Source organism: Brienomyrus brachyistius, chromosome 5 (assembly GCF_023856365.1).
Source record: "Brienomyrus brachyistius isolate T26 chromosome 5, BBRACH_0.4, whole genome shotgun sequence".
NCBI lineage: Eukaryota > Metazoa > Chordata > Actinopteri > Osteoglossiformes > Mormyridae > Brienomyrus > Brienomyrus brachyistius.
Genome location: NC_064537.1, coordinates 10,053,966 through 10,062,239, shown reverse-complemented (window position 1 = coordinate 10,062,239; position 8,274 = coordinate 10,053,966). Strand labels below are relative to the sequence as shown.

Sequence of the window (8,274 nt, the reverse complement as noted above, 5' to 3'; positions counted from 1 at the left end):
CATAACACACAATCAGATGATGAATGAATGAATGTTTTTGTGTCCATTGTAAAATAGTCCCACTTTTCGCTATAGGAACATACAAGATTCTCATTGACACTAATAAACAGACACACAAAATAATCTAAATCCGTAAGACTAGTCGCTTTTCTATGTTGACATAGTGGAGCCGCAAACTATCTCTAAGGTAGTGCAGCATTTTAGCATTTTAGCTAAGCACGCACGTTGGCTGTGTATGGGAGTGTCAGAGGCACTCCATGACGAAATCTCCATCTCCTCCTTTCAGTAATTTAATGTCCAAATCGGCTTTCTGAAACTGATGGGCTGGATCCTCTCAGATGCCCTCTGTCTGCGCCTTGTTGCACTGAAGTCTGCTTTCTGTTTGGAAATTGAACAAATAAGTCAAGTGCCGGTGGCTACGTCAGTCTGTCAAGGTATCAGATTCAAATCACTTACATGCCATAATCTGAGCATGTCTGCCATCATGATTGTCACGCAAAATTAACGAATTAATGGGATTTTGTGGTGTATCAGTGGACATTAAAAGGATTTTCTATTGCAGCCACCCACAATGATATAATAAACAACGATTATAATAATTTAATTTAGTAGTTATCCCTCACTAGTTCTTCTTTGGCTATTCTGTTGCCTAATCAAAATGTAGACAAAGTATATTGGACTGGGTTTGTCCCTTTGTGTGGATCTACTTTAAAATGCTTAGGGTGACAAGCTGAAGTATTACAAGAGATGAGGAAAGGATTAGGGATTGAGGGAGCCCCCATCCCATTCAGCACGCCTGTTTAAAATGGCTACGCCGCGATATCCCGTGAGATTGGATTAGCCAAACAGCTCAGCTCGCTCGGATATCCATCCACAGCCCGCCTGCCTGCAGCCTTTCCTCACGTTTCCTCCCTTTCTGGAATCTGGAGAGCTTGCTTGCCGTGCAGCTAAATCAATTCAGGCAAGATTCAAACCACCCAGAATTAGCCAGCAAACGCCCATACAGAGGAAATGTAGTTACACGTGGACGTACAGTCTCGTCACTCATCAGCAGCCATTCTGATTTTTTATTAAGTTAACATTCTTAACACTAATGCAACAGTGACATAAAACTTACCATAGGTAATTAAAAAGTATATGAATCGGCATGATGTGAATTAAAACTTTTTCAACAAGTGATTACTTATCCTTTTACACGTGTGTGGGTAACAAGTAATTTTCATAAAGTTTTAAGCGTGATTATGGTATACCAGTGATTTTCAAATAAAACGGAATCTACGTTAAAATTTCAAGTCGCCATTTAAATTGTGAAACATGGTATTGTCACACACGTGCGCATACTCCTTTTTTCAAAGCGCAAAAAATTGTAATTTAATATTACGCCATCTTTGTTATTTTTTAGGCCAAGTAAAACATGATAAACAGCTCCAGTACTTTTCACTTCATTACTCTCATCACTATTTCTGGCAAAAAAAAGAAAAAAGAGCAAATGTACATCCGCCTTAATTATAGAAGTAAAGCCCGCTTGTCTCATAAACTCCATCTCTCATTTATTAGGTAATTTCACACAATACTGGGGAAATAAGAGAGTTAAAAAATTTCATTGCTTTTCGACTTTAAGGGGGGGGGGGGGGATGGTTGGAACGGAACAGTACCTGGAAATGAGTAAAAGTTAATTTATGTGTACTAGGGTCGTGTTTGGGGCAAGTGACACAAAGGAAGGGTCTCTTAGCAACCGAACCGCATTGTAATTAACGTCCCCGGAGTGTTTACAACATGACTGGAAATAATTTTCTTGTAACTTTAAAACTTTCTTATTATTTTTATATTAAGATTTTTACTGAATTTATTAATATATAGTTTGTCTCAACCACTGGACAGTTAATACGTCCAATCAGATATGTATTGCAAACCGATAACAGTGCATACAAAGCATACTATAGTATTAACGCGTGATAATTGTATTAATAGTCATAATAATGCTTTTTCATTTGTGAAACACCCCTCCCCCATGTCTCTCTCCCTCTCCGAGTAGCTAAACGACGCTAAATCGACTGCACCGCGCCCCTCTTGCAGGACGGTCTATTCTCCACAATAGAAAGGCTCGTAAGAAAGGCTTCGCGATGGAGCGGCTGCGTGTCTGTCTCTGTGTGTGGAAGGATGGGGGCATGAAACCGGAGGGAGACGGGGATCGGCGAGGGGTAAGTGCGGTTCACAAACAGAAGATGCCACTTGGACGTTTTCTCTTCTTTTTTTTCCTCCAGAAAAGAAGGAGCGGTTGAAGAAGGGAGGGGAGGGGGGCGAGAAATTAGGAGCGAGGGGGAGGGGGCGTTTCCCTGTGATATTATTATATTTTTTTCCAATACACGGTCAGAATTGTGTCACTGACTTGTGTGTGTGTGAAAGAAGACAATGGCAGATATTCAGACAACGGGTGAGTTTAAAAAAAATCATTGTTTGGATGCGTAAGATACACATTATATATTTATATATACATCACGACTTGTGTAAGCCATACGTATCCGCTGTTTGGTGCGTTTAATATAAAACAAAATTAAATGGCAACACTGACAGACTGAATAACGTTGCTTTGTTTGATCTTAACAATTTAAAGGTTTTTTAAAGGCGGATCACTGCTAGAATTGTGCATTGGTCCATAGGTTAGTAGCAATTGAGTTTTTTTAACGTAGCACTGGATATCTTCGCAGGGATATTTGCAGTGCATTTTTGTGACAGCGGACAGGAGACAGTTTTAGGGTGAGTGAGAAGTGAAATGTTTTCTGCGATTTTAGCGAGGGGGCGACTCTCTGCCGTTCACTGTGACTCCAGTTTTTACTGGATTAGCCCACAATTCAACAGATAGCATCGCCATCGTATTCTGCTGCTGCTCCGCTGCAAGTCACCACAGCTCAGAGAAGGAAGTTAAGGTTTCTGCATATATATAGTTTGTCATTTTGAAGCATATATACACAATAAATAGGTTATCTGAGACAAAAAAAAACCTATTTTAATATATGTATTATGCGTCTATATGTGTAAATATATGAATGAAAAATAGCTGTGTAATATTCAAATATTAAAATTAATATTATGATATTAAACTTAAACTTTTGCATCGCAGATCTGTCTGACTGCCGATTCTCAGTCATGCGGTTTCCCGTCATCCGCTTTCGTAAGACTGCTGATGGTCACTCAGTCATCATGATCACTTCAGCGGCTCCACCTGCTTCTATGAAGAGCAGGGCGACGTCGCTGAACACGCATGTACACGGGCGCACGCACGCCTCGAGATAATAAAGCTGAATTGGTCTCTTGAACTTTTTCCTCTTTCCAGTGACAGTAGACGGCTTAAAAAGCATTAGTTTTTTTGGCTCTTGCCCAGTGATGAAGTGGAACATTCCCTTTTGGAGATCTTCCTCCGTCTGGTTTCAGTGCGCCAGTCAATAGGGTTCTGAATTGGTTTCAGTACATCAGTCAATAGGATTCTGAACTGCGATGCAAACCAATTCAGCACCACCAAAGTTGTCTTTTTGAAATAACCAGTACTTGCTTTATTGTGATTGTGTGACACTTAGAGATTCTTTCAAGGGGAGGAATTGAAATATAGTCAGTATTTTAGGAGTGTAAGTAGGGACTGCATCCTGACCAATAAAGGAAAATTTATCTTATCTAATCTTCCAATTCAGGCATTGTGCCCAGTGTATAAACACATTACACATAATCCAGCATTCAGAAAAAAGCCGGTCTCTTGGCTCTTTTAACTTAAATCGCAGTTATATTTGTTTCCAGTGCTTTTAGAAGCCTAAAGCGGAGTTTGGGGGAGTTCATTGTTGCCTTGTTGGCTTATCAAGGCCAGGCAATGATTTCTGTGTTACTTCCCAGGCGAGAAAGGGGACCATTTGGGGAAGACTTCAAAATGAACTTGTACATGGTAAAACGCTTTCGCCGGATGGCCATAGCGCCTGTGGGGTATCTAGATGTGACTGTTTGATCTACTGCAGGACTGAGTTGTGGGATCAAGTTTATGACGTGAAAAAGGAATGTGACAAACTGACTTTTTGACAAAGATTAATGTCATATTTTCCCATTGTAAGGAGCTGTGAACTAAACTGTGCACCAGGCAAGTGGATAATCACTTCAGAGTTTATTCCAGGTTCTTGCAATAAAAAAATAACATTCAAATAGCTTTTGATTGACAAAAAATAAAAGATTCACGGCTTTAAAGAATTGTGACACATCGTTTTTTTTGTAACATATCTCACTAATTAAAAATGCATAAACTCATGAAAATAGTATTCCAGTTCAGTAGTAAATGTAATGGAACATTGTAACATTTTGAAATACATCACCATCCTTATATATGTATCTTTTTCAGTACTTTCTTTTTTTTATATAATATTTGCTTAGCACAGATCAATAACACTGCAAGATAATTACATCGTTTAAAAAATTATCAGCATCATCATCATCATATCTTGTCACTCAGTCTAAATGCACTGGTACAAGAGGCAGCTCGAAAACATCCAAGACTGGAGGAAATAAAATAATTTTGAAAAAAATAATATTTAGAAGTGATTAGATTGTTTCCGGAATGTTGTTATCCTGTCTAAATGGGGATCAGGCCTGTGTGTTGTGTTACAGGTCAGTGACGGGGAGTGGCTGGGTGTTGTTTTGACGTGTTTTTTCAGTATCCCGTGCCCAGGGTGTGGTGGGGCGTGGTGGTGTGTGCAGGGTGGGGGGGGGGGGGGGGGGCGTAGAGGGTGGGGGTTCTAGGAGACTTCAGGAAAATTTGATGTCCTGTCCTCCAGCAGGAGTCCTGTTAATCCACTGATAGATTTTGCCTTTTTAACCGCAGTATTTATTTCCCCCATATTTACGCAGGGCTTCTCGATTCTGTTGTCTTTATATAAGTGTGAATAATATGGTCAAAATATATCTAAGAAATCCGTTACAATAAATGGCAGATTATGTGACGAAAACTTTGAACAAACTGTGCGATATCTGCGGCGCTCGGTGTCAAAACACACGCAGACGTGCGCGTGGATGCAAGGCAGGTAACTTATTAGGTGTGCAAGGCTTGGTGGCAGCTTGGGTAGTGTGCGGCGATGACATTACGGAAAAACAAATTGTTGGAAAATGTTGAGGAAGCTATCGAGAGAGGAGCAGCCAAATAGGGAGGATGAGAGAGGGATAGGAAGGGGAGAGAGAGAAAGAGAGAGAAAGAGAGAGAGGTTTCATTTCTAAAACGGCATAGAAATGTCCGCTGGGAGCTGTTCGTGGTGCTGATGCTCACCCCTCCCACAATCACTCCCTGATTCAGATTGACTTCTCCAACCTTTGTAATTTTCGGGGGTGTGGGGGTGGTGACTCAGGCTGAATGTCCATCGTGTTGTCAATGGCAGCAACACCAGGAGGACAGGGGGATGCTGGGAATGGAAGTGAAGGGGGGGGGGAGGAGGAGGGCAAAACATCTGTTTGGTAATTGGGCTCCCTTCAGTGTCGTAACATATATACATTGACATCCATTTGGTAATCGGCCTTCCCAGCTTCCTCTTCAGCTCGGCCATGATGCTAATTTGCTGACTGCAATGTAATGTAACTGGGAATTAAAGGGGTTGTGTCGGTTCTGGTCGTGGTGCGCGTGGTTTGCCGGCGTGAGGAAGTGAGCGATGACAGGAGCGGCCCATTAAGGCCCCCCCCCGTCTGCCTGGCAGATTGGGGCTCCACCTCAACTTTTCAGCAGTAATTTCTTTGGCCAGCTTACTCCGTACTCCACTATCTCTGACTGCAGTTAATTCATCCGTAAGTTCTATAGTGAAACAACGTGGGACGGAATGTACGCGGTACATACTGCATGTTCGCTCTGTCTGTATCTAACTGAGACAAGGAAATGGACACTGCAGACTGCAGCACCTGATGCAACTGTAGGAAAATGATGTGTGTAATTTGCAGTATATAATGTGTGTAATACATAGGGTATAATATGTGTAATCTGGAATGTATACTGTGTGTAATACGCAGTGTGTTATGTATGTAGTACACATTGTATAATGAATGCAATCTGCAGTGTTTAAAGTGCGTAGTATGCGGTGTATAATGTGTACAATCTGCAGTGTTTATTGCGTGCAATCTGCAGAATATAATGGCTGTAATCTGCATTACATAATGTGTATAATTTGCAGTGAATGATGTGTATAACACGCAGAGTATAATGTGACATCGGCAGTGTATATTGTTTGTAATTTGCAGTATGTAATATGTGCAATCTCCAGTGTATAATGCGTTCAATTTTCAGGGTGTAACGTGTGTAATCTACAGTGTATATTGTGTGTAATCTGCAGTATATAATGTGTGTATTCTGCAGTGTATGGTGCATGTATTCTGCAGTGTGTGTTGTGTGTAATCTACAGTGTATAATATGTGAATTCTGCAGTGTATAATGTGTGTACTCTGCAGTATGTGTTATGTGTTTTTAGAAAGGACAATATTTGTGTCTTGTGTGGACATGTCAGGGCTCTGGGAATATGTGTGTTATGTCTACCGAGGGGGGGGGGGAGGACTCGTGTCCCCCCCGTGTGCCTCAGGGCTTGAAGTCCTGCTTATATGTCTGGCAGCACAGTGTTCTGTGCCTGTGGGGCACCTCAGTGGAGGCTTCCCAGATCACACCAGCTCCTTGGGGGGGTCATCCCAGTGCCCCATGCAAAAGCCCGGGTGGTGGGGGTGGGGTGAGGAAATGAACGAGCCGGGAGCCCCCCCACAGTGGGAGCCATTCTTCCTGTCAGAGCTGTTATCGCCGCTGTTATCAATCTCATCTCGCTGCTGCCATCGATTTCTGGATGGTTCCGAGAGACCCGGCGGGCAGCCCAGCACCCCGGGGCCTGACATTAGTAGGGGGCTGCTGCATTTTGGACCCAGAAGCAGCTTTCCGATACACACCACCCGTGATGCACCCTATCAATTTGGCAGACTGGGTCTGTACAGGAAGGAGCGAAATGGAGCTGTTTCTGTCCGTGGCCTGGGAGGTACCTGGCAGCCCCCCCCCCTCACCCAGTCATGTTCCAGTCCCTCCTCTTTTAACTGTATATTCTGCTGCTCTGTCTCTCTGTCAGCATTGTGCCTGTATTGAAGAGCTTCTGTACCGTTGGACTGTCTGGCTCTGCGTTTTCTCTTGTTCCGAAATCTCCACAGATCCTGATTCGCAAAGTTTGCCTTAAATCACTCGCAGGGAAACGACTGCCATGTCTGTAGCGTCCCATTTAATTTAGCTCAGCTCGTTAGATCGGTATTCGACACACTGGACTTACACACGACAGATATTACAGGAATAAAACTATAATTGGGTTGTACAGGGTCAAGTGATGCATCCGACCGGGGCGGTGGATAAAATGCGACTGTGGGCCCCAACGGGCCTGCATGCGACGCTTATTAGAACAGACGGACTGACTTAGCCGGTGCCGCTGCGTGTTCGTTCCGCAAAGGCACGCCTTCCTTCTCTCTGCCTGCCATTGGAGACGCAGAGCGGAACAGACACCCCACCGCCCCGCGCAGCGTTTGATTGATGCGTCATGTCACACCTGAAGCCGACCTGCTGGCTTACTCCGCTGCCCCTGTCTGACCACGGCCATGTTGGATGCACCCCTCCGTGTGTCCTTAGCCGATCTGTCACTGCCCCCGTGACAGTGACCGGGTTCACGTGTCAGACGCGTCCCCTCAACACAGCCAAGTTTTACATGTAGGTCCATATAGTAGGAGCATATAACCACGGCACTGCATAACACGGAATGACAGCCTTTTTAAATATGCTTTTTGTTGCTGTTCCAGGTTGCTGTCCACCTGTCCACAGACACCCCTCCTCTGCCTCCAGCTCTCAGAAGATGAGTAAAAAAAGAGAGAGAGAGAGGACCATGTGCTCCTATCTCGACCACGGGTATTCTTGGGTTGATAATACGGATGTCGATGTTATTGCTTGAGAATACGCGTAGCTGAGTGGAAGCCATCGTCGGCCCCCGACCCCTGACCTCTCCACCTGGAGGAAACCAGTCTCATCTGGTGCATTCTGGGGGAAACAAGACTGAAGGCGCGCCGTCTCCCTGATAGAACCCAAGCTGGCATCAGGGTAAGAGTTGAACGATTATTTGTTTGTTTTTGCTTCAGCGGCAGACCGCTGATGGTTGCGTGGATGTTAAAAGGGGACAGTGCGTTTCAGCCGCTCACCACGGCTGTGAATTACCTCCCGTAGCAGGAAGCTCGCCGCCGTCGAGAAGGTTAGACGCA

The 8,274-nt window shown here is 43.9% G+C and overlaps 1 long non-coding RNA gene across 1 annotated transcript; it reads left to right on the top strand.

Moving 5' to 3' along the window:
• Positions 1–2,376: 2,376 nt before the first annotated feature.
• On the top strand, positions 2,377–4,109 carry LOC125742291 (uncharacterized). The gene is made up of 3 exons (XR_007398058.1): positions 2,377–2,434; positions 2,709–2,757; positions 3,122–4,109. It is a non-coding gene; the product is annotated as an uncharacterized LOC125742291 (long non-coding RNA).
• Positions 4,110–8,274: the final 4,165 nt, after the last annotated feature.